The sequence below is a fragment of the Melospiza melodia genome, chromosome 1 (assembly GCF_035770615.1).
Source record: "Melospiza melodia melodia isolate bMelMel2 chromosome 1, bMelMel2.pri, whole genome shotgun sequence".
NCBI classification, from domain to species: Eukaryota; Metazoa; Chordata; class Aves; order Passeriformes; family Passerellidae; genus Melospiza; species Melospiza melodia.
In genome coordinates, this window is record NC_086194.1 from 4,394,424 (window position 1) to 4,419,940 (window position 25,517).

The 25,517-nt window shown below is 42.0% G+C and overlaps 1 protein-coding gene across 2 annotated transcripts in view; it reads left to right on the forward strand.

Annotated features, from left to right (window-relative positions):
• Positions 1 to 25,517, forward strand: part of CRHR2 (corticotropin releasing hormone receptor 2) — a 149,280-nt gene that overhangs the window by 56,206 nt on the left and 67,557 nt on the right. The window lies entirely within an intron of this gene.

Below are 25,517 nucleotides of genomic sequence, written 5' to 3' on the forward strand. Positions count from 1 at the left end.
AGAGAAAGCTTCTCACAGGTTCCTTCCTAGGGGGAATTTTCTGTTCCAGGAGCTCTGGGATGGGGGACAAAGAGACTTCTGATTTGGAAAGTCTTTTTGAGAAGTCCTTTTCATCAAGGGCTTATCTTTCCTTTCGGGATGTGGATGGTGATATCCTGGGTGGGATTGCAGGGGTCTGGACAGGGCTGCACCCTAACAATACCTTTGAAGACAGAACCTCTTTCATTCTTCATGGGGAACACTTTATGTTAAAGTTTCTACAGGATCCCATGGGTTCACATTTCGGTTAATTTTGGCCTTCTAATCCAAATTTCTGAATTTCCCACTCTACAAAACTATCCTGTATAAACTCACCCACTTGCCCCCATGTCATTAATTACCAAATTAATGTCTGAAAATTCACATTTCCACCAGAGCTGCCTGTGACTCAGGAAGTCTCCTCAGCAGCCCAAAAATCAGAAGGCTTTTCTTGGGTGTGAAAGTGAGGGAACAAATCCCCACTTGCTGCTTTCTGTTTCCAGGCCTGTCTCAGAAGGGACACGGATAAATCCAAGTGCAGTTGTGGTGGTTCACTGCATACCCAGTTCTAGGAGTGGCTGTAGCAGTGGGAATTCTGGGATTTGCTGCTTCTTATTGCTTTTTGTGAAGAACTAAAGGATCCTCACAAAGATCTTTTCACACAGTTAAGTCATCCTTGTCCACCTACAAACCCATTCTCAGTCTGGATTTTTTTTTTTTGCCTTAATCTGTTTTTAATCCCTTCATCTCTCCTGTGTTCACAGCATGTTTCTCCTGGGAAAAAAAAAATCCAACAGTAATAACAGCAGTTTTATTTTCCATGAGCACTTTGCTTTATTCCTTCAGTGAATGCTGAGGGGGATAGAAGGATCTCTGAGCTGGCCCAGTGAGGTGAGTGTGTCAGAAGAGCACAGACATCAGAGCAGTGTGATTCAGTTTATCCTGGGAGTATGTAAAAATAGAATATGTAAAAATAGAAATATGCTAATCAGTAGTTGGATTTTTCAGCAAACACGGGCAAAGTCTTTCATATTTTACTGATTCTCTGTTAGATCTCAGCTGCAAATCTGTGGCTGAGTTCCTGAGATTACAGAAGACCACACTCACAGCAATTACAGGGCTTTGAGAGAATCTGGGGGGTTATTTTTTCATCACCTCTTTGAGTGGTCAGATACCTGCCTGTCTCCTGGCTGAATTCAGTGCATTATCCCTCCTGGGCCCTTCATCCAGCCCCATTCTCATTTTCCCAGGCCCTGAGCAGACACAGAGAGAGGCATGAATGGTTGGATGTGAATGAGTCACTGATGCTCTGGGACCAGCTGAAAATCAACTGTGTGTGCACTGAGCTTCTGGTGCACCTGAGCTAAAATTCACCTCCTGAAACCTCAGGGAAAGAAATTGATTGCTCAGTGGTAGCTCAGTTATGTGTGTGTGAGCCTTTAGGCTCCTGAGTAGCTTTGAAAACTTCACTGGGATTTTATTTCATTTCCTTCATGAAACGAAGCACTTCTGTGAATTTGGAGCATGGAGCTGAAGAAGCTCTGGCTTTGCTTGGTGAAAATAAGCCTGGTGTGGCAATAGGACATTGTGGTTGGATCAGATGTGTAGGGGGGTGAAGTATGGGTAAATGAAGGTGGTATAGAATGTAATCTTAGCCCCTAAAGAGTTGCAGCTGGGTTGATTATTAAGGATGAGGAGCAGGCCTGATGTTAACAGGCCACAGCTGTAGCCCATAATAAGAAGAGTGTTATAGAAGAGTGGATTGGTGGGGACTGGAGTCAGTTGGCTGCTGTGAGGATGAGGAAGAGTCAGTGGTTAGAGGGGATGCCCACAAGAAACATCAAGGAGGTGTGAAACTCTGGCAATATGGAACCCTTGTAATGTAATGGCAGTAGGACTCTTGCACTGTATATATGACGACACAGATGAACTCTGCAGGCATTTCTGTGGTTCTTTGATGTCCCTGCACATCTCAGATATATCCTTTAGTGGCCCCTATCACCAACTGTTTGTTTTTCATGGACATCTGTGACTTAGTGATGATGGTTTTTCTATGAAGAACTTGTGCTGCCCGGTGTGCATCAGAGTGCGAGTGATCTCAAGCTCTTGCTTTGCTTCCATTTGCCTATTGATGCATAATATGTGATTTTCCTGCACCATTAAAATGGTTTAATTCATCCTTTGCTTGCTTTTAGGGGAATTGAGTGATACTTATGGGGCACTGACCTTTGTCTAGTTGCCATGTTACCTCAGTGAAAATCAGCTGGAAAAGGCAGGGCTAATTGCTTTGATTTAATCCTGAAATGTCAATGACTCAGTGATGGTTCAGTCATGGAAGTTATCTGCTTGAGGTGGAAAGACTGGATAAAAATAAAAATAGCTTCTTTGGGATGAACTTTAGGTGCTGGAAGTTTCAAATCATAGCATCAGAGAATGGTTTGAGTTGAAAGGGGCCTTAAAGATCACCTAAATCTGACATCTCTGCCATGAGAAGGGCCAAAGGGATGGGGCAAACCTATGGGAAGCATGCAGAAAGCATTTGTGGGGAGGAACTGCAGTGCCTCACTGCCAGCTGTGGCACAGCAGGCAGAAATCTGAGTTGCCATCTCAAAGAACAGCAGGTGAGAGAAGGGAATTGTGGGTTAAATACCAGATGTAAAGAGTAATGATACTGTCCTACATTCAAGGCATAATGTACACAATTCCTGACTGCAGGGCCCCCAGAGCCTCTGAGCAAACCAAAATTCAGCAGAAGAAAATGTCAGACCCAAAGTATTTGTCTTGTAAGTGAAAAGGGGACATGCAGATTGATTTTGAGTGTGTTTGGCCCAAGTACCTTCTCCCTTCCCTTGACTCAACAGGAAAGAGATGTCCATAAATTGGTTTTCTTCTTTATTTTTCCTTCTTGTCTCTCAGAGGATGTTCCTGTCCCCTGATTTGGTAGGCAGGCACATGGCAGGACCACAGCCTCCCATCAGAGCCACTCTGGTTCTGTCTTTGTTGCCTCCAGAGTGAATTCCAGGACTTCCCTGGCCCCAGCTGGCAGGGATCCATCTGGGTGGGTTTTCCTGGAGCCCTGCTGCAGCCCAGAGGCAGCTTTGTGTCCAGCTCTGGGCCCCTCAGTTTGGAAAGCATGCTGAGATGCTTAAGCTCATCCAGAGGAGGCAACAAGGCTGGAGAGGGGCTGGGAACACAAACCCTGGGAGGAACGTGTGAAGGAGCTGGGGCTGTTGAGCCTGGCGGAGGCTCAGGGCTGACCTTATTGCTCTCTACAACTCCTGAAGGGAGGCTGCAGACAGGTGGGGTTGGTCTCTGACAGAACCAGAGGACACAGTCTCAAGCTACATCAGGAAAGGGATAGGTTCGATATTAGGAAAAGAATTTTCACTGAAAGAATAATAAAGTACTGGAATGCTCTTTCCAGGGAGGTGGTAGAATCACCAGTTTAAAAAAAGACTGGACATTGTAGGGGGATAGAACATAAGTAAATAAAGGTGGTATAGAAAGTAATCATCTTACCCCTAGAGAGTTGCAGCTGGATTGATTATTAAGGATGAGGAGCAGGCCTGATGTTAACAGGCCACAGCTGTAGCCAATAAAATGAGTGTTATAGAAGAGTGGATTGGTGGGGACTGGAGTCAGTTGGCTGCTGTGAGGACAAGGAAGAGTCAGTGCCTGGAGGAGCTGCCTACAAGAAACATCAAGGAGGTACAAAACTCTGGCAGTGTGGAGCATTTGTGATATAATGATATGGAACCCTTGAACTATAATGACAATAGAACCTTTGTAATATAATAACAGGATGTGGCACTTGGTGCTACAGTCTAGCTGAGGTGTTAGGGCATGGGTTGGACTTGATGATCTCAGAGGTCTCTTCCAACCTCATTGTTCTGTGATTTGTGGCTGTGCCAGTGTGAAGGGAAGGGATGGAGGCAGGTTCCAGCTTGTTTCTGTCAGAACAGGCAGCAAATGGCACCTGTTCATACCTTGCAGCTGGTGCCTGCTCAGGCTCCCATCCTTCAGCCCTGCCCTTTGTAAATTAACTCCAATATTTCAGCCACTCTGAAGCTTTCCAACTCTGGAAAGACTTCTTGCCTCCTTTTTTTTTTTTGTTTAGAGTACAAGAAGTTCCCTGCTAACATGTCACCTTTATTCCACAGTGTCATTAATTTCTTTGGGGCTAAGTCTCTGCAAGCCAGGAGAGTTTTGAGGGGATAATCTGTGTTTTGCAGTAATTTTTAAGAGTTTCCATACAAAGACTTTTGGATGTACAAAGTGCTAAGCAGGCAGCTGGATTTCAGTGTCTTAATAATGTTCTCTCCAGGTCTCTTTTTCAGTAGTAAAATTCTTCTGTTCTCAGTAAGGAGATGTGAACTGAATGGAAAGCATCCCTTTGTGTGGTCTGGGAAAACCAGAGATACTTTCATTAATACCTTCAGAACTGCAGTAATATCCATGAGCTTGGACATGTAATTTGTGTAAGTGCTGGGTGCAGTCACTAATGGCTAAACACACAAATATATGATTTCACAGCTCTGTGGCATTCACATTTTCTGAAAGATCCCTTCACCCAGGATTTTTCTCCTGGGAAGCCTCAGAGAAAAGGAAAACAATTCTTATCTCATTTGCTTCTCCTGTGTTGTGCTCACATGTGGAATGTGTTTGGAGATTGTTTACCCACAGGTGATTGTTCCATTGGATTCATGTGAATTGTTTTGACTCATTGGCCAATCAGAGCCAAGCTGAGTCAGGAGTTTTCATTATTATCTTTTTAACCATCTGTAAGTATCCTTTCCGTATTGTTTAGTATACATTAGCATAGCATTCTTTACTATAATTTGGTGTCATAAAATAATAAATTAGCCTTCTGAGAACATGGGGTCAGATTCATCATTCCTCCCTGCCATGGGGGTCCCTGCAAAGTTCTGTATCTCTGTTTTCATGCCCTGCTGTCTTGGTACAGGCCTGCTGGTCTGTGCCAGATGAAGTGCTCAGTTATCACAATCACATTTATGCAGCTATTTGCTGCTCTTCTCTGCAATGCAGAGTTGTTTCCTAGGCTACATTTCCTAGTATAATACATATCCTGTTGTCAGATCCCTTCCAGTGGATTTGGCTTCATTCCTTGATCCGATGAAGATAAATTGGTGAACTGTCCTGCTTTAGCAGTGGAGATGGGCTTTGTTTTCCATAACCTGAGTTTTATTTTTTCCTGAAAACACACTTCAAATACATCAGGCAACTTTGTACCATGGATGAAGAGGAATTTGAAACTCTCAGGCAAAACGATGTGAGACGAGGAGAGGAGGAAGCAGCTTTTCATCAGGCTTGCATTGCTTTTTTCCAAAGTGCTAAAAGCTAAATAAAATGCAAAAACCTAAATAACAATGTATTGATTCCCTGAAGGCTTCCTGGTGTCACCCCTTGGGTGCAGGGGACACTTTGGGTGTGATGAGCAGTGCAGGGGGGGACAGGGCCAGCAGCCCACAATGCAAGAAATGCAGCAATAGTGAAACCAGCTGCTTAATTCTGGGTCCAAAATGTGGGAAATGGATTTAGAGAGAATTCTCCAGGCCTGACAGAAGGCTCACACAGTGTGTGCATCTGTATGCAAACCTTGAGATGAGAAATGCTGACTTAGAAATGCTGTGGAATAGCACAGACATTGCTGAGAGAGAAATGGAACTAGAAACAAGTTTCAAAGGGTGGCCTTACAAATAAGACTGGATACTTTGGAGAAATAGAACTAGGAAAGATGTGTTGTAATAGGACCCATGAGGGGTAATTTTAGATAATTAGCTTTAAGGCATTTACAACGTGCTGTGGCTGATAGACCAAGAAATGCTTATAGTGTATTTTAATTAGGAAATAGTTGGGTTCTGATTGTGATGGTGTGAATTATAACATCTGTATTGTCTCACCCCTCTCATGAGACTGAAAAAATAAAAGTTTTTAAAACACCTCTCAGTTGCCCCAGCTCTGGGTCAGAAAAGGGAATAATCCAACACAAAAAAGTGCAGAATCAGTGTTTGTACTTAATAAGTAATAGAAGGAGAAACAAAGCTACTGCCAGGAAAAGGAAGGAAAGAAAATAGGAAAGTGTGAGGGTCCCTTTTGTGGGTTTCTCTGGGTCTGGATTGAAGGCACTTGAGACAGTAATTCATGTTCACACTCAGGTGTTTATTGTTTCTTATCAGTAAAACAGTCTCACTGCTGGGAGTTCTGCAGCTTTGCATTAGAAGGCACAAAATGGCCAACAATCTCTTGTTCCAAGGGCTTTTCAGACTAAACTATCCCATTAAGAACTGACACCTGGATTATTTTCCCTTTTAACCCAATAACTGATCCCACAGAGCTGCAATGGGGTCTTTTCTGCCCAATTACAAAATGCCACCCAAACCCATGGAGAAGGAGGAAGAAGCAGCATGGAGAAGAAACCCAGGATGACACCCTGTGCCCTCCATCTTGCTGCCATCCACAACACACTAAAAACCCCAAACCCTCAATTTCTCACCCAGTGACACACCTACACAGCTCTCTATAATCTATTGCACACTTTGGTGGATTCTGGTTTATCTTGGAGTTTAGGAGACTTTCTCCATGGGTGAGGGTCAGAGTCAGTGCTGCCCTGAGGGTCAGGGCACCCCAGAGCAGACACAGAAATATTCCCAGTGCCCTGGGTTTCTGCAGAAAGGAGAGGGTTCAGCTTTTCCTGTGCCCTGTGGGGTTTGATGTCAGTGAGTCTGCCAGGCTGACTCTGGAGCTTTCTGTGTCTGCTCAGCCCAGCTCTCACACACCCACCTGAAGGAGCCACAGCAGCACTTGCAATAAATCAGCATTTTTTGAGTGCTCTGGGCAGTGCTGATCCCAGCTGTGTTCGGGGGCAGGCAGTTTTCCAGGTGCAATCCTTATTCCTGAGTGGTGTCATTAGCTCTCCCCTCTGCCCAACCTTCACAGCTGCTTTCCCTGCCAGCAGTCGCTGTGATGAGCTAATTACACGGATTATGCAATTTTGCTGCACATAATACATGTAATTTTGTAATGAAGGAGTGCTGCTATGTAATAACAGTTCACACAAACCTGCCTTTGACACGAGGCTCTGGCAGGAAGATCAGCAGGAGAAACTTTGCATAAAAGAGTTAAATAAGACCATCAGGTCATTGATAGGGAAAAAGATCTCCAGACGTTTCTGTGTTCTTTTGGAATTGCTAATATATCCACAGAGACTTATTTGTTAATAAGTAGATTTCAGCTGCAGTAGTAGCAGTGTCCTGAATGCTCAGATGAATTTCATGAATACAAGCAAATAAATGATTCACAGAAGACTTGATTTCATCTGTTATTTGCATGATCAGGCAAAGGATTATTTTTGTTTGTTGCAGCTCTGTGGCTTGTTGCTGTGCTGTTGTTGCAGTCTTCTCTTCACAAAATAATGGGTGAAATTAAGGGTGAAAAAGACCTCTAAGATCAAGTCCAACCATTAAACCAGCACTTCTTATTTGCTTCTTTCTGTGTGGACAAGATTATTGATGGTAAAATTAGCTTCATTTTGCTGGCACTGCTGTGGGGCTTAAGGACCAGATTTATTTTTTAATAAGCTCTAAACAAACTCTGGAAAATATTTTCCCCAGGCAACTACTGGGAAGGGAGTCCAGAGAGGAAAGGGAGGAGCTGTGCTGGGTTAATGTGGCAAAGGTTTGGTAGCAGAGGAATGCAGGAGTGGTTATTCTGAAAAGAGGTGATCAGGGGCTGTCCCCACGTTTGACAGAGCCAAATTAATTAGCTAAACTGTTAATTACTCACTAAACTGTCTTTTTCTTGTGGTACAAGTTTTCCATCTTATTTTATCCCCTTATTCTGATGAGAAGAGGTGGAGAGCAAGTCTGGTGGGCACCTAGCAGTCAGCCAGGGCCACCCCACCCCAGGGGGATATCAAATTAATGCAGGAAAATTCATCCTGACATATTTTTTACAAAATTCTTCAAGCTTGGGAATGCAGTTAGGAGGGCTGAATGCTGCAGAGCACAGGCTGCTGTCCTAGGGAGAGGCTTCCAGAAGGCAAACTGGGGCATTTGATTGGAATTTTAAATTGGAATATTTATTCAATTTCATCTCTGACTGTGTTTTACACCAGGTGGAAATGCTTTAAATCCAGCCTGTGGTTTGCAGCTAAATGCACTCCCTGGTTTTCAGTCTCGGAGCACAGTCAGGATCCAGATTGCTGACTCAGAGACATTTTTATCTCTCAGTGAAGTCATGAAGAAATTCTCTCTGCCTGTAGCAGATATCCTTTCCCAAAACAGACATACCAGACTGAAGTAATGTTATTTTTACATGAAATTCCAGCTCAGTCGTCTCACTTCAAAGAATATCAAAATTAGTCATTTTTCATTGAAACAAAGGCCTTGATCTGTGGTATCATCATTCCCTAGAAACATTTTTCAGCTTCCCTGAAGTTTCTGATGTCATTTGACATGACTTATCCTGCTTGGCACGGTCCATAAAATCCCAGAGTAATGAGAGGTGAGGATCTCAGGCTCCAGTCTGGTGCCATTGCTGAGGAGCTGTACCATGACACCTCCAAGCTCTCCTCCACTGAATGATCTCCATTCAGCTTCAGGAGCTTCAGTTTCTGCCATTTCAGCAGCATCTGTGAATCAGAATTCCCTCTCTGTTATCACAAGGAGGGTTGGCTGTTAAACTGCTGCTCTCTGGCTGCCCAAACCCTCCTACAGATGTGTTCAGTGTAGCTCAGTGCTTCAGTTCTGAGGCCAGTCACTTCAACAGATCATAAACAGCATTATTTCAGAGTGGGGAAAAGTGTAAGTGGAAAGAAAGTGGTAAAAAAAAAAAAAACAAAGGAGAAAATAGATGTGAAGGAGAGTTTGTAAACTGGCAGTGGTCACTTGTAATCAAGCAGCATTTCCTGCAGTCTGAAGCATCCTGTGAGTGGTTTTCATAAATTATTTCAGTACAAAGGTAACAGAGGCCCTTGGAGTCATTGGCAAATGCATTTTGCACTGTAAATCTGTTTAGAGAGATAATGAGCTGTGTTGTTCTCTCAGACTGAACTAAACCCTAAGTACTTCTCTGAAGTTAAATGTTTCTTCCTGACATATTTGTGATGTGCAGTCATGTAACAGTGATTATAATTACAGTGATTAATTGCATTTCACAGAAGATGACCAGAAGAAACCATTACGAGGTATATTGTATCTCCTTTGTGTTTCAAAAATAACAAGAGCAAATTTTAATTACCTTTGTACTGTCATTAGAATAATCTGCTAGCCTTCTTCTATTGATTAATCCAAAGATAAATTCTTGTGCACAGGAAAGGAAGAGACATTTTCTTCTAAACACTTCATGTGTAATTACTTAAAGAATCTTCTATCTATAGAAAGATTTAGATTCTATTTTAAGAGGAGAAGTGTTTGAGGGTGGTGCATCAAATTATCTCGTTTCACATGATATAATTAAGATCAGACAGCTGAGAAGGAAAAAAAAAAAATCTGGTTAATCATTTAATTTTGAAAGCCATTATTGGGAACTACTCCAGCTACTCCAGGATGTTGTAGCTGCGTGACAGTAAAGTCATCTTTTACTCACTAACATTTCATTCGGGAACTGTTCTGGGGGAAATCTCTCTTTATGAGGCACAGCAGGGGAGATGAGGGTTCAGCTGCGAACTCCCGAATCACTGAATCAGAGAATGCTTTGGGCTGGAAGGGACCTTCAAGATCATCCAGCGCCAACCCCTCTGCCATGGGCAGGGACATTTCCACTACACCAAATTGCTCAGAGCCCCATCCAGCCTGGCCTGGAACACTCCCAGAGATGGGAAATCTCTGCTTTTGTTATGGAGAGGATTTACAGCATCATAGAATCAGAGAACATCCAGAGCTGCAAGGGACCCACAAGGATCATCGTGTCCAGCTCCTGGCCCTGCACAGACACCCCAGCAATCCCACCCTGTGCATCTCTGGGAGCATTGTCCAAACCCTGCTGGAGCTCTGGCAGCCTTGGGGCTGTGCCCATTCCCTGAGAGCCTGCGAGTGTGGTGGTGTTCACAGGGGTCTCAGGTTGAGGGAAGAGATGAGAATTTGACTCTATGTTTCAGAAGGCTGATTTATTATTTTATGATATATATTATATTAAAACTATACTAAAAGAATAAAAGAAAGGATTTCATCAGAAGGCTGGCTAAGAATAGAATAGCAAAGAATGATAACAAAGGTTTGTGGCTTGGCTCTCTGTCCGAGCCAGCTGACTGTGATTGGCCATTAATTAGAAACAACCACATGAGACCAATCCCAGATGCACCTGTTGCATTCCACAGCAGCAGATAATCAATGTTTACATTTTGTTCCTGAGGCCTTTTAGCTTCTCAGGAGGAAAAATCCTAAGGAAAGGATTTTCCATAAATGATGTCTGTGACAGGGCAGTGCCCAGCACCCTCTGTGTAAGAACTTTTCCTGATCTCCAGCCTTAACCTCCCCTGGCTCAGCTTCAGGCCATTCCCTCAGGGCTTATCACCAGAGATTTGAGATCCATGTCTGCCTCTACACTGCCTCTCAGGAGGGTGTTGAAGACCACAGTGAGGTCTCCCCTCAGTGTCCTCTTCTCCGGCTGAACAAGCCAAGTGCCCTCAGCCTCTCCTCATGTGGTTTCCCCTTCACCATCTTCACTGCCTTCCTTTTTATGAGTCAGGAGTGTCAAGTATTAACTTCTTGCCAAGGTTGGGATTAAATGTGCGAGAAGGAATTTCTTGTTCAGATTCAGATCTTCTCCTCCTATCTTGTCTAGAGATAAGGTCTGACCCACCTTTGGAATTTCATTCTTTGAGGGGTGGTAAATGCATCCTGAAGGAGGAACTGCAGGTGTTCCAGAAGGTCTTTGCCATTTGGCTTTGCTCTGGGAATGGGAGGTGACAGAGCAGTTGGACACAGGCTGGGTTTCCCTATTTCACTCTTTTAAAATAAAATTCATTGGGTAAAAAAGGGAGCAAACAGAGCTTAATAGAAAAGCCCTTACCTTCATCCTTTGAGGCACTGGTCCAAAATGAGCATTTCCAGTGGAACTCTTAAGTAATTGCTTGTTTTTCTTAGAGAGGAGGCTTGAGGATTTGGATGCACATTTGTGCAGAGGTTTTATGTTGCACTGCAGATTTTTTCATGTTCTCATTAAATTGAAAATAGGTCTAAACTTTCAAGCTAGCATATTTTTCAGAAATACCATGCAGCTTTTCTATACTCCATTCATGATGTGCACAGGAGGCTTTTCTTGCCATAAAACATAATTCACTGCTCTTCAGATACAATCAATATTTCACTCTACATTTAAAAAAAACGAAGTTACCTTTTAATTCGCCTATCAAAGAAAACAGCTCTAGTATCACTACATCACCTTTCCCACGTTTGATATACAAGTCAGTGGCTCATTATTACTTGGCAGAGGAAGTCTAAAGCTGAATTAATTTGAAATGTGTTAACATTTCAGACATTTTTTCATGCACTTTGGGTTCTTTGAAGTCCAAAGCAGTTCATCTGCCCATTCAAGCATCTTTTTTTCCTGTTGTTTGTAGGATATTTTTTTCTTTTATTTTGTATTCTACACCACAGTTGTTCGTGGCAAGCTTGGGATTTAAGGTTTTGTGGTTTGGTACCAAGGAGAATATCAATTAAGCAGTCCTCACTTGACTACCCAGCAGTTAAATATTGCTCACTCAATTTGCTCTTGGGGAGCTTGTTTTGTAGCTGAAAAGCAAATGGCATTGAGGATAAATCTGCCTCAGTGTAAGAGATGTAATGCATGAGTTTTCAGTAGTTTTTCTTGTCATAAGAGAAGATCTGAGAAAATCTGTTGCCAAAGTCAGTAAATGTCTAAATGGCAGAGTCTCAGCTAAGTGGAAGTGAATTATGAGCACTAAACATTTCTCTGAGGTGAATGAGCACTTCCAAACATATTTTACCTGATCTAATTGCTCTCTTTGTTGAAGGAGATGGTAAATCTTTTTTTAAGAGACCTTTTTTCCCATCTAGTTTCTAAAACTCTTCCTGCCTTGTCACTGTAAACAACCAATCTTAGTGCCCATCTTCCACATCAGCATGACAAGAAACCTTAAATACCACCAGGTATTTAAGGAGGAAGGAAATCCAGCTCTGAATGACAGGAGCTTTCTGCAGCATTCTCCCTTTAGCCCTTCCTGCAGTTACCTATATTAAACTAAATCTGGGAAGTGCTGAAGCATCACCAACTCTTTTGTACTCTTAGGAACACCTGGAACATCTCCTGCACCTCCAGTTCTTGGCTCATGTCCTTGCTGGATGCAGCATTTCTTAAGGGATGGTGTTGGTATAAAAGGACTGCCCAGTTTCCCTCTTTTATTGTTTAATTTCAGTCCAGATCATATTTATTGTGCCATTTCCAAATCCCTGGAGGCAGTGTTTATGTCAGGACAATGTCCCAGTGTCACAGACATCTTTTTATGAAAAATCCTTTCCTCAGGATTTTTCCTCCTGAGAAGCCGAGAGGCCTCAGGAACAAAATGTGAACATTGATTATCTGCTGCTGTGGAATGCAACAGGTGCATCTGGGATTGGTCTCATGTGGTTGTTTCTAATTAATGGCCAATCACAGTCCAGCTGGCTCAGCCTCTCTGCCCGAGCCACAAACCTTTGTTATCATTCCTTTCTATTCTTAGCCAGCCTTCTGATGAAATCCTTTCTTCTATTCTTTTAGTATAGTTTTAATGTAATATATATCATAAAATAATAAATCAGCCTTCTGAAACATGGAGTCACATACTTGTCTCTTTCCCTCATCCAAGAACCCCTGTGAACACGGTCACATCCCAGGAAGGTGGTACATAAATCTGTGGCATGGTTAAACCAGCAGATTTGGGGTTTGGAAACTTCTAGATTTGAAGAGAAGATCTTCATATCAGCTTTAGAAAAAAAGGGGAAAAGTGAAGTATAGGGAAAGAATGTTGGGGAAAACGCTGAGCTGAAACAGTGACAGGTGTCATTTTAGTGCTCTGAAAAGGGGTCTAGAATATTTGGGGGGTGGGGAGAGCTGTTCTGTCCTTTTTTGTACTGTGGGATTTATATGACAAGCCTAGGATTAATGCCCTGCATGTAAAGCTGTGCAAGGTGTGCAGTGTTCAGTGCCAGCATGAGATGATTTATCCTTTCCATCCACATCCTGACCATCATGGAGCTGCATGGAGAGTGAATCCCCCTGTTTCCTGCACTTCCCAGAGCTGTTTGAGTGGTTCAGGCAGCACTGAGATCACAGATATGGGTCTTTAAAAGATGTGTGTGATGATATTGGAGCTGCCACACCACATTTGCCAGGCTGCAGGGAACCCAAAACCACATGGGATGGTTCAGAGGTGGCCCACTTATCATTCCTGCTTGAAATAAGCTCAGGATCTTAAGATTCATCAGGGACTTTAGCCAAAAAATGAAGCTGGTGAAATGCTTTTCTTAGACTGTCACAGCATGTGCTGACAGCATTTTGTGTGCTATAAAATTAGAAGAGGTTTTAAAATTCCCTTTCTCCCTCCCATGGCATTTCAAACCCCCAGAGAGACAATCATTACCAGGTGATAAGAAAGCACCTTCCCACATAACAGCAGGCTTCCCAAATGAGAGATGCATTGTATTAATCAGTTTATAGCAGGGGAACAGCCTCTTCACCTCTCTTCCAGCTGCCTTCTGCAGAAGATTATTCAGAGTCTTCCTGATCACTCAGCTGGTGCTGATCATTCCCCCTTGTGCATGGGGGAATCTCTTGAGGAGGATCATTTGAGTGGGGGCTGAGAGATGTCTTGGGAAGCTGGGCTGAAGCAGAGCACCTAGGAGCAGTGCAGACAGCCCCATCTCACCCTCAGAGAGCCAAAGGCATATCTCTGATCTGCATTTGCTGCTTGATAAGGTGTTGTGGGCATGAAAACAGCCCTCACAGAACAATATGGTCCTTCACAGTTCCCTCTCAAAATTAATCTCGTACTTCTTCACTTCCTTTTTGATATCACACTTGCAAACCAAATTTCCTGGTGTCTGTACAGCACTAGCAAACATTATATGAAATATTATTTCTCTCAGGTTTCTGATCTCACTTAAAGTTTCAATAAATGCTGTCCTGGAGGGAAGGACTGGCACATGATTCATATTCCATGTTGTATTTTGGGAAAGTCTAGAAATGCACCAATGGAAGCAACAATATAAAGTATGGGAAGAGGAGCCTGGGGGGGTTAAGCAGTTACTGAACTTTTAAATCCAAGTATTATCATCAGCCTAGCAATTGCTTATCTACAAACTCAGCTTTCTTCTGCTGCCCTTCTTACCACATAAAGCATCTCTGGACACTGAGTTCCCAATAGCGGTGCTGTGCTGGGTGATAATTCCATAAACTTTTTGGCACCGTTTTAAAGGATGGGAAGAGAAGGACTGAGAGGGAAACAAAACTGGAGCTCAAAAGCCCAGTGCTCCTTATTATAAATTATTTAATGAAAATTTCCTGTTCCTTGTTGTGGCTGTGTAAGAAAGAAGATCTGAGGTAGGTGTTGCTTTTCTCCTGGAAAGAGCTGTTTTTAAACCTTATTCTTCACCCAGTAGGAAAAGGAATTTATGTGGAGGGACAGCCCAGCGAAAATATAACACTATTAGTGTCTGTAAAAGGTTTTTGAGACTTGGAATTATTGTATTTCCCTGTATCTGCAGGGACTTTACTTTCTCATCTCAAACCTAATCTTTGATGGCCTAAAGAAGCTCCACATCTGCAATCTCCACAGTCAAAATTCATCCTCTTGATGTTGCTGAATATTTTGCTCATCCCTTAAAATTGTTTGGTTATGGAAAGGGTTGTATTCAGACACCTTAGGTTCACTTCACAGAAATTGGGAGAACTTTCCCGTTCTCATCCCCTTTTTAAACTTATATTATTGGAAGGGGAAATGTGGTTCAGCAGAATGGCCTCGTATCTGCCAAGAAACATCTGGAATTTCTTATGTTCCTATATTAGGCTTTGCTATGAAAGCTGGCAGGGGCTGCTTTGGCAAGTGGTCGCTGGTGTGATGTTTGCAGGGGTTTTTTTGTCTTGCAGACAGTCTGTTTCTTGCCTCCCTTCTCCTGATGAATATTTAGGCTTGGGGAAGGCACAGGAGCTTCCTGGCAAGCACACAGAGCACGAGCTGACAGCAGCGGATGTTGTTCTTGTCCTGACGTCCCAAGACGTGTAAGTGTCACAGGACCTGTCTGAATCATCCTACAGGGGTTTTTAAAAGGAAAGGATTCTTAGAAAATGCTGGATGTATGATCTGGACAATGGTTTGAAGTAGGGGAAAAAAAAAAACAACCCAAAACCAAGTAAAAAAGAAAATCCCTGTAAGGCCAAGCAACTGTTGTGGTTCCTGTGGTGTAGGCAAACCCCCAGTGCTGACTCAGGGATAATATTCAGGTTTTGCAGATCCTCCTGGCCTTTTAGCCCAAATCATTCCCTGTGTTGTCTGTGATATTTCCTCTCACCTCTTATTTTCTGTCTCTCCTGTGTGCCGCTTTCTTCTCACAGCCTCTGCCGCTGGACCAGAGGTTTCATTGTGAATTCAAATACCAAAAGGTATTTGAACCTTACCAGGCAAATACCACATGACTGGTGCATTTTGGAACCTGCTCTCATCTCTCCTTTCCTCAGCCACCTTTCTCATTATTTTTGCAGAGTTCTGAAAGCAGGTCAGGATTATTCCCAGTGAACACTGATTCTGTGCTCCATCAGGAGACATTCCTGCAGCTGCTCTGCTTTGCTTTTGTGACTGCATAAATTCCTGAATAAATTCCAGGCAGTGGAAGTTCTGTGAGAATAAAATCGCTTTTCCCATTCCCACTTTGCTGAGGCAAGAGCTAAAGTAGAGGGAGGCTGCACACACTCCTTTCTTTCAAGGGGTTGTGCAAATTGTCTTCTCCAGTCATCTGTCCTAAACTCCAGCCTCCAGCTCCTTTCCTCTCCCTCCTGTGCTAATCAGTGTTTCTCAGTCCCACAGTGCTTTACTACAGGTAATAAAGTACACTTACACCTCTCATTAACATTGCATCTCTCTGTGCATTCAGTAATTATGCCAGGTGACTAATTGAATTTTGAATTTCAGCTGAGAAGCAATTACCATAAAGATGGAGCATCATTACCAGGCTGTGCCCTGCCAGCCTTCCAGAAGGGGGTTAGGGAAGGAGTTTGATGGCCCTGTGCTCTCCTGGTGTGTCAGGCTCAGAAACAAACGGAGCTGCAGCCCTGGGTGATGCTTTTCCTCCTCCTGGTGCCATGATACAACAAAGGGAGAATTAATGACCTCTTGGAGTAACCAGCAGGAAGAACATTTTCTTAGACTGCACCTTTCTGGTTTTTAGGGAGCTGTTTGGGTGGAAGTTCCCTCTCTCCATACAGGTGGCAGTGTTCTGGGCTGGGGAATCTTTGCTGGTAATTTCTGCATGATCCATACAAACACAATTTGGAAGATAGCCTCTCCCTTAAAACAACTGCATTACCAGAGTCAAATGAAGAAAGTCTTTAAAATAAACATGAAGTAATTGTTCCACATCAAATTACAGACCCATCTAGGTCAGTGTTTTGTTTACCCCAGCACCTAAATTTAGGAGAGAAGATGCTTCTATTTGCTGTAGGTGATTAAATCCCTCCTGTTGTCAGTGTGGGGTCAGTGGAAGAGCAACTCTGCTCCATAAGGCAAATGGCCATGGATCAGCTGAATCTGATCCATGGGTTGCAATCTTGGGATCAATTAATTAGCTTAAATTTGGGGATTTAGTACAGTTGAATGGCCTGGGTTGAGTAGCTACCATGGACATCATAAATACTGCTGGATGTCTCTGTGGCACCATGGACATTGGAACCTTCACTCCACATCAGCATCTGTGTCAGGACATCAGAGTTTAAATGTCCTAATCTTGAGCTCAACTGTAGAGAGCAATGTAAGACAAGACAAGTAGGACCATCACAATTAAAAACCAACTATTCCCTAATTACAATACATTATAAACATTTCTTAACCTAACAGCTTTTACCACACCATACTGTAAATACTTGAAAACCAATCATCTAAAACTACCCCTCATAAGTGCTACTACAATATATTTTCCATAGTTCTATTTCTCAAAGATACCTAATCTTATTTACAAAACCCTCCTTTAGAACTTATTTCTAATTCAATTTCTCTCTCAACAATATATATCCTATTCCATAACGTTTCTAAGTCAATATTTCTTATCTCAAAGTTTACATACATAGTATGTAAACCTTCTGTCAAACTTTAAAAACTTTTCCATAAATCCATTTCCCACAGACTTTCCTGGGTGTTCTTGTAGTTTCTAGCAATCCAAGTGTCAGTAACTTGCTAAAGTATAAGTGATGTCTGTGCATCTTCTTTTGTGTGACACCTGGCCTGTCAGGAGAGATTAATTTGAGCAACTGGGTGTGGAAATAAGCCCAGCATGAATGCCAGAATTTTATTTTCAACAGGTTTTTGGAGAGTTAAACAATTTCTGATTTCTGTTCAGCTAAAAGTGAAGAGGTTTGGGTTGGGAGTTTGGTTTGACTTTTATATTTTGCTGGGCTTTTTTTTTTTTTGGTTTTTTTTTTTTTTTTCTTGTGCTGAAAACCAGGTGAAGGCAAAATATGACAACCTGAGGAATAACCTGTGCTTTGTAACCTCCCTCTTTTATCTTTCTTCTGAAAGATACATGGAGGTCTGAGCTGTAGATCTTTGTGCTCACCCCTGGGGTTGTGCTGTCTCAGGGATTTACCTGCAGACTGCAGAAAGCCTTGGGAGGCTGCAGGCAGGATTAACCAAGCATGTGTGAAGTGCTGCTGAGCCTCCTCACTGGGTTTTCTCTCCCTGTCTTCTGGGTGTTCCTCAGCTGTTTCTGTAACAGCCCAGCCCTGACATTTCAGAACAAGAGCTTCCTCAATCACAAGCCATGAAATAATTTCTTAAGGAAATTAATGTTAGAATTAATGATATAATTGAATACTAAGTCTTTTATTATTCAGTTATTAATAGGAGGGTTATCACAACAGCTCTAAGCAATTTGGGATGAGGAGGGCAGCTTCCAGGATGATTCCCAAATCATCCTTCTGAGGAGTGATTGTCTTGGGAAAGGGCAGCTTTGGGAATTGCCTGTCAGTGCCCACACCTCAATCCTGAAACAATTCAAAATGAAGCTGTGAAGAAATAGAGTATTTGCTATAAAAAAAGTTGTGTCTTATGGAACAGTTTTTGCTAACCCTGAAGGCATGAGGAGTGAAAGATACTGCAAGAAATTGTGTTTCCTGAGGTGAACCACCTGGGGATCAGCAAGTCGAACAGAATGTGTGGGATTTTTTGTGAGAGGCTTTACATTAGCAGGTATTTCACTGAACAAGGTTGAAAAGAGGCACTTTTCTGCCAGTTCTGACCGATTCAATCTATGGGATATTTCTAATGCCACTGTTTGCTGCCAGGAGCCCCAGCCTGGGCCAAGGAGAGTCCAAGACCAGGCTGGACAGGGCTTGGAGTACCCTGGTCTGATGGAACGTGTCCCTGCCATGGTAGGGAGTGGAACTGCATCATTTTAAAGCCTTTTCCAGCCCAGAATATTCTGTGATGCTCTGTACAAACAGAACTGGGTACCTCAGGTGCCCTCAGTCTCTGTAGGTCCAACAGAGCCTGCCTTGGGCTAGAAACCCACAGAATGTTTTCCTAAACTCTGAAGGAGCCTGGAGCACTTCTAAATTTCTGCAAGGTTCTGTTCCTGCCTTTGCTTTTGACCTGTTCTGTGACCTGGGTGAGCCACTTGAGCTCTTCAGCTGATGGGAAATCAGTGCAGCAAGTGAGCATAATTAGGCTGCTCGAGGTTCTTGCAAACCTTTTTAGGATTTCTTGGCAAAGGAAAACAACAGAAACCTCATCAACATTTCTAATGGGCTTGAAAGCCTGAGGACACATAGAGCTGAGCCAGACAGAGCTGAATTTAGAAATATTTTTCTAGGGGAACATTTCTTGCCTAAATTATGATTTATCTGCCTTCCAAGACTCTCCTATAAGTGCATTATATTTCTGTACAAATTCAAAAAAACCCAGCTGTGACATCCAGAGAAAACCTCTTGGCTTTCAAGCTGATGTTGGCTGATGTACAATGAGCATCAGTTGGATAACTGTTCTTGCCTCTCCTTATTTTTGTCAGAATATCCCTCATTCACAAATAAAATATGTGGAGAGAGATTATTTTTATTTTTTCCAGTCTCCTGGATGCCACAATTCTATGCTGCTGTCACTTACAATTTCTAGAAATAGTAAGCAATTGTCCTGATGCTTTGTGAATTCTACCTGGCTCGAGTTGTCACTGCAACAATCAGAAAAAAAATAAAGCACCAAAGAGGGAGTGTGGCACATGAATAAATAATTTATAGCCCCATGATTCAGTCCCTATTTTTAGAAGCTTGCTATTTTTCTGAGACTTTGAAAAGGGGCTAAGAATAACCTATACATGAAGTGATGTGTGCCTTATGCAACACAGGTTTTTTTCTGTCTCATTTGATCAGACTCCTGTGAAATCTGGGCAGCCAAGCTGAGGAATTTGTATCATGCAGTTCCTGCTGGATTTACTGGGGATCATGGTGGATAAGTACCCAAGAGAAAAAAATTTTTGCCTAATACCAAGCAAAATGTCTTGAACATGAAATGAATACAAATTGTTTGGAGGAGACACTGGGAGAATCTTGCAATGTTCCAGTGATTAGAACTCCTTGGAAAGTAGGAATCCCTTAAACTGGGTTTGAATTCCTCATGAAATCCAGCATTGGAAGAGACAAAAGTTCAGCTCCATGTTGTGAGCAACTCCTAGGCTACAACATTGGGCACTAGGATATTTTAGCCATTTTTGCTGTCCCAAAACTGTGCATTTCAAAATCATCCATTTATTCAGCTCAGAAGATGGCATCCAGCTTTAATCGTGGCACTGAGAAAAATCAGAGTTTCTCCACTGTTTCTTCTGATTTTACAGACCAGCATATCACAGAAACTATTTTAATTTATATCTAAGGGGAAATCTCACTTACTTGGGCTTCTTTTCCATAGGAAAACTTGGGATAAACACCTTCATGTTGGGGGCACCATGGGCTGCTGGGCTGTGCCCTGAAGCCAGAGCAGGAAGAGATTGGTGAGATGTGAACAAGACTGGCTGCAAACTGATATTCTAAAATTATAAATTTGAACTCCACCTGTGGCAAATATGCAGAACTAACCTAGCCTGAAAAGGATGGCAAATTGCTCAGCTAGGTCAGAGGCAAAAATAGTTTAACAGTTGTCTTAGAAAGTGAGGAAAAATGTAGATATAGGAATATCAATGAAAAAGAATCACAGTGGAGAGATTTACCAGACTGTCTGTAATGGTTTTACAAAATAATTACTGAAAATTCCTGAGTCTGTGCCACAGTCACCCCTAACCCCACCTCCCAAAACCCTCTGTGTTCTAGGGAGTGTGTTCAGTGGGATTCTGGTGTTCTGATGGATGGACCCTTCATTTCAGCTCAGCTGACACCTAACAAGGATCAGCAAGCTGCCAAAGCAGCCACGTGCCCTCAGCTCAGGGATTAACAGGCTGTCTTATTTATTTATACATTTTTCTGTTTATTCCCTTCACTCCAGTAGCTGATGAACTTGGCTCAAGATTCCGTGGCCAGTCTGTAGAATCCAGGAGATGAAAGGCACAAATTGCCAGATGAAAGGCACAAATAGCCATATAAGAGGCATCAATGGCCAGATTTCCATTTTAATGATAACTGGAAATGTAAACCTTGCCAGAAATTCATCTACATGAAACATGGCAAGACAAGTAAAATCTCTTTCAAAACCAGCTTAGTTCCAGTTGTCAGGGGCAAGGTCCATGATGGCAGTGCCTGCATGCAGTGTCTGGAATTGTCTTTCACTCACAAATGGCTGGGGGGAGGTGGTGAATTTCCTGCTGAGAGTGACATCCATTTACCTTCACCCAGTGCTCCTGTCTCCTGTTTGTGTCGTGCTTTTAATGGACTTTTACTGACTAAACACCAGCCTGCCACCAGGCCAATCCATACATATTGAGTTACCACTACCTGAAAGGCTTTGTGCTCTTCAATAGGGTCAATAAAAAAATAAAAGTACAAAAATACAAAATACCACTCATCAAACACTTCCCTTTGCATACCCCAATCGGAAATGCAACATCATCTGCAGTTAGAAATGAAATTAAGGGCTAGGAATGCAACATCATCTGCAGTTAGAAATGAAATTAAAGGCTAGGTTTTACCTCATAAACTGGTGTTTTAAAGCTGTTCCAGAGGATAGTTCTATGCAGGTAATCACAGAACCACAGGATTGCTGAGATGCACCTGCAGCCAGTTGCCCAGAGCATGTCTTAAAAGGGTTTTAAGTATCTTCAAAAAGGGAGATTTCAAGACCTCCCTAGGCCTGTTCCAGTGTTCTGTCACCCTCACAGCAAAAATATGTCAGTGGATTCTAAGGAGGAGACAGATCATAGCTGGGATGACAAATACTGGATTTTTCTGCTCCATTTTCTGTTTAGACACACACTGAGGGCTCTTCAGAGGAGTCTCTGGCAGTGTTATCAATAAAGTGTAGTAAGTCAGAGTAGAATTCATTTTACATGAGTTCAGATGTCTAAAAGGCACATTTCTGTTTGGGATAAAGGTCCTTGAGCTGATTTGTGAAAAACTCCTCTCATCCAATGCGAGTTTTCCCAGAATTAATCTGGTAATGGTGGTGCTGAGTCACAGGGATGCTGAGGAGAGTTATGGGAAAACTGGAAACAGAGTTTGGATGTCTCCGCCCTTTATCAAACACCAGTGTGTGAGGAAACCTTCAAATGGGTAAATAAAAGTCTGTGAGTTTCTCTCATGTTCTTCCATGTCAGATGAAAATCACTTTCCATTGTTATTGATGTATGGGCTCAGTTCTGGGTTGATCAGCTTTTTCTTTTATTCTTTTTATTGAAACGACAAATATGCTGGAGTTCCTTAAAAGTCCCGTTTGCCCTGCAAACAGACAGATTTGTGATTATCACAGTCTGATTTTTTTGATAAATGCAATGTTTCTATTTATAAGTATTTTGATAAATACAATGCTTCTATTTTCTATATAAGACTCTATTAAATGTGTAAGAGTTTTTCTTTATTTGACTTTTTGTAGTATGTATTGTGAATCTGTTAAAATTGTGGTGGTTATCTGGAAATCTGTTAAAATCCGTAGTTAGAAGGTACCAGATCATAATTGTAGAAAGTGTTCTTTAATAGTTGTTTGAAGTATCGAGAGTTTAAGTTACTCTCTTTTATTGTTTGTTTTAAGCTTTTTATTATGTTGTGTGTCAGTGGTATTTTTGGGATTTGTTTTTTGTCTGTTACAAAATAGCAGACAATAAAATACTATAAAGCTCTCAACTTACAAAACTATAATATAAATAAGAAATAATAAACATCTAAATCTAAACACAAAATATTATGTCAAACACTTCAACCCCAAGCTTAACAGAAACAAAAAAAAACCCACAAACCCAACAATGGAACACTAATTTTCTTTTTATTCAAGGAACTTTTTCTCTCCACCTTGAATTTCTCACTTGCTCTTAAATGGTTCTACTCCACTAAGAATGAAGTTCAGGCTCTCTGTAGCGTGGGTGTGTGTGTATAAATACATAAAAGTGAGACATTCCTGTGGGTGTTAGGTTGTTTATCTGGATATATTCTGTGAAGAGCCATAAAATAATAGACTGAGCTGGACTTTCCCAAGAGCTGGAGTCGGGGAGAGTTGGGTATCCCAGCTGTGTTCCTGCCAAGGCTTTGCTGTAGCCGTGCTCAGATTTTTTTACCTACCTTTTTGGTGGTGTGGAATGAGGTTTTCCAGGGGTGGAGACCCCTTTTACATCACCTCAGACTCCAGGAGAGCTGTGAATGTTGCTGCTGCTGTTGTGTGCTATCACCATCATATTTTCTGGAAAAATCCCTTTGCCAGGATTTCTTCTCCTGGGGAGCTGTGAAGCCTCAGAGAAGAATGAAAACAAGAATTATCTGATTGCTTCTCCCTTGTTTTGCTGCTTTGGAAAGTGGTCTGGAGGTTGTTTATCCAACAGGTGATTGTTTGATTGGTTCCATGTGAATTGTTTTGACTTAATGACCAATCACGGCCAGCTGTGTCAGGACCCTGGAAGCAGTCATGAGTTTCCATGATCATTCTTTGTAACCTTCTGTCTGTGTCCTTTCTCCATTATTTAGCATAGTGAATGGAATGGAATGGAATGGAATGGAATGGAATGGAATAGAATAGAATAGAATAGAATAGAATAGAATAGAATAGAATAGAATAGAATAGAATAGAATAGAATAGAATAGAATAGAATAGAATAGAAGCCTTCCAAGAACATGGAGTCAGATTCTAAATTAAGCCAAAGAAACCAAGAGCCACAAATCTACAACAAAAGGAAATAAAAATTCTTAAAGTGGAAGAAGAGACAACAGACTGAGGCCCAGGAGTGAATATTGGATGATGTGTCAAGAGCTCTGTGCACAAAGGCTGAGTGCTGCCTGTGCCATCCTGACTCATCTACTGCTCATTATTCATTTGCATGAACATTCATTCTCCTTGTCCAGTTGTGTTACTAAATAACAATATATTATTGTGTCATGCAATAACAATATATTATTGTGTCATACAATATTGTATTATATAATAAACAAGTGCAAGTGCACACAGAGCACAAATAACCCCATGTTATAACCACCAAATCTCTGTTTGGATTATTCCTTCTTGAGAATAAAGTCAGGAAGGAAGGGGAAATTCTAAGAGAAAGTATGCTGAGTTCTTTGGTATGTCATTTGTCTAGGAAAATGAGATTTTACACAATTGTTTTTCAACTAGGAAAAAAATAGTGCTAATAGCTACATTTCTTTATTATTAGCTCTTGTTGCCCTAGAAAGATCATTTAAGTGTTATTTTCTTCTTGGGTGATCATTGTTTGTTTCTACAGTGGAGCTCTCCATTATGATTCTTCCTTTTTTTTTACCTTTTTTTTTTTTCTTTTTTGTGACAATCATTAAGAAAAACTGAACTTAATCCAGTGTCTTTCTGCACACAGTGCATGAGCAAGAGCTGATCCCTCCAGGTGCCTCCAGTGTCGGTCTTACCTCACCCAATAAATGAGATGTTTCTCCTTTAAAGCACTGGCCAAAAGAGCTGCATTTTGTCATTAAAAAAGAGAGAGGGAGGGAAAAAGAGAAAGAGAAAAGGAGAGGGAGAAAGGAACATAGGGAGGGAAGAAAGGAGGAGGGAAAGGAAAGGGGAACAGGAAAAGGAAAGGAGAAAAGGAAAGAGGAGAAAGGAAAGGAGAAAAGGAAAGAGGAGAAAGGAAAGGAGAAAAGGAAAGGGGAACAGGAAAAGGAAAGGAGAAAAGGAAAGAGGAGAAAGGAAAGGAGAAAAGGAAAAGGAAAGAGGAGAAAGGAAAGGAGAAAAGGAAAAGGGAACAGGAAAGAGGAGGAAGGAAAAGGGAAAAGGGAAAAGGAAAGAGGAGAAAGGAAAGGAGAAAAGGAAAGGAAAAAGAAGAAAACCTTTACTGTGGGGTATAAATTAGCAATGGCACCTGGTGTTGAGAAATGACTGATACTGGAGGAGATCCTGGACAAGAGAAATTCAGAGTTTGATTTTCCCCCTGCTGTCCATGCCCTCACCCTGTGGGAGATGTGCTGTGACAGCTCAGAGAGCTGCACTGATGTGGGTTGTGCATCCCCAGTGCCTCTCAGTGTGTGGATTGTGTTTGTGGGATACAACCAGGGAAAATGAAGAGTCAGAATGAGTAAAACAAGGGTTTGAATGAATAAAATAATGGTTTATATGAGCAGTACTCTGGAAGTGGGACTCAGCATCAGCTCATCTGGAGAGTCAGGAGTTTGCTACAGAGGCTCAAAGTCAGCAACAATTCTGCACAGGGAGCTTCAGCACTGGCCAGAGGAGGGGACAAATAAAAGGGCTTTTAGGGATGTAAATCAGATCCTACCACCTGAACCCCACTCAGACTGTTTTGTTTAGTTTGGCCTCATCACTCCAAAAAGGAACAGCGGAAAAGTGCAACTAGACACCAGCAATATGAAATTCAGTGATCTGTGTGGGTACAATGTCACCTGGAGCATCTGCAGGGACTGTTGACTTCCCTTCTCAGTAAGAAAAAGGACCTTTTCAAAAGTCTTTTTTTACCTTTTTCAAAAGCACCTTTTCAAAAGTCTCTTGACCTTTTTCAAAGGCTGGTGTCAGCAGCACATTTAGGACCATTTGATTTTCCTGCACTAAATGACTGTGGCAAAGGCCCAAAAAGAAACTGGGTAAAGGGCTGCAACAACATCATGAGGAGTCCATCAGGAAGTTGCCTGTATTGGTCCTTTGGGGATCTTTCTGGATTTCCTGTTTTATTTTA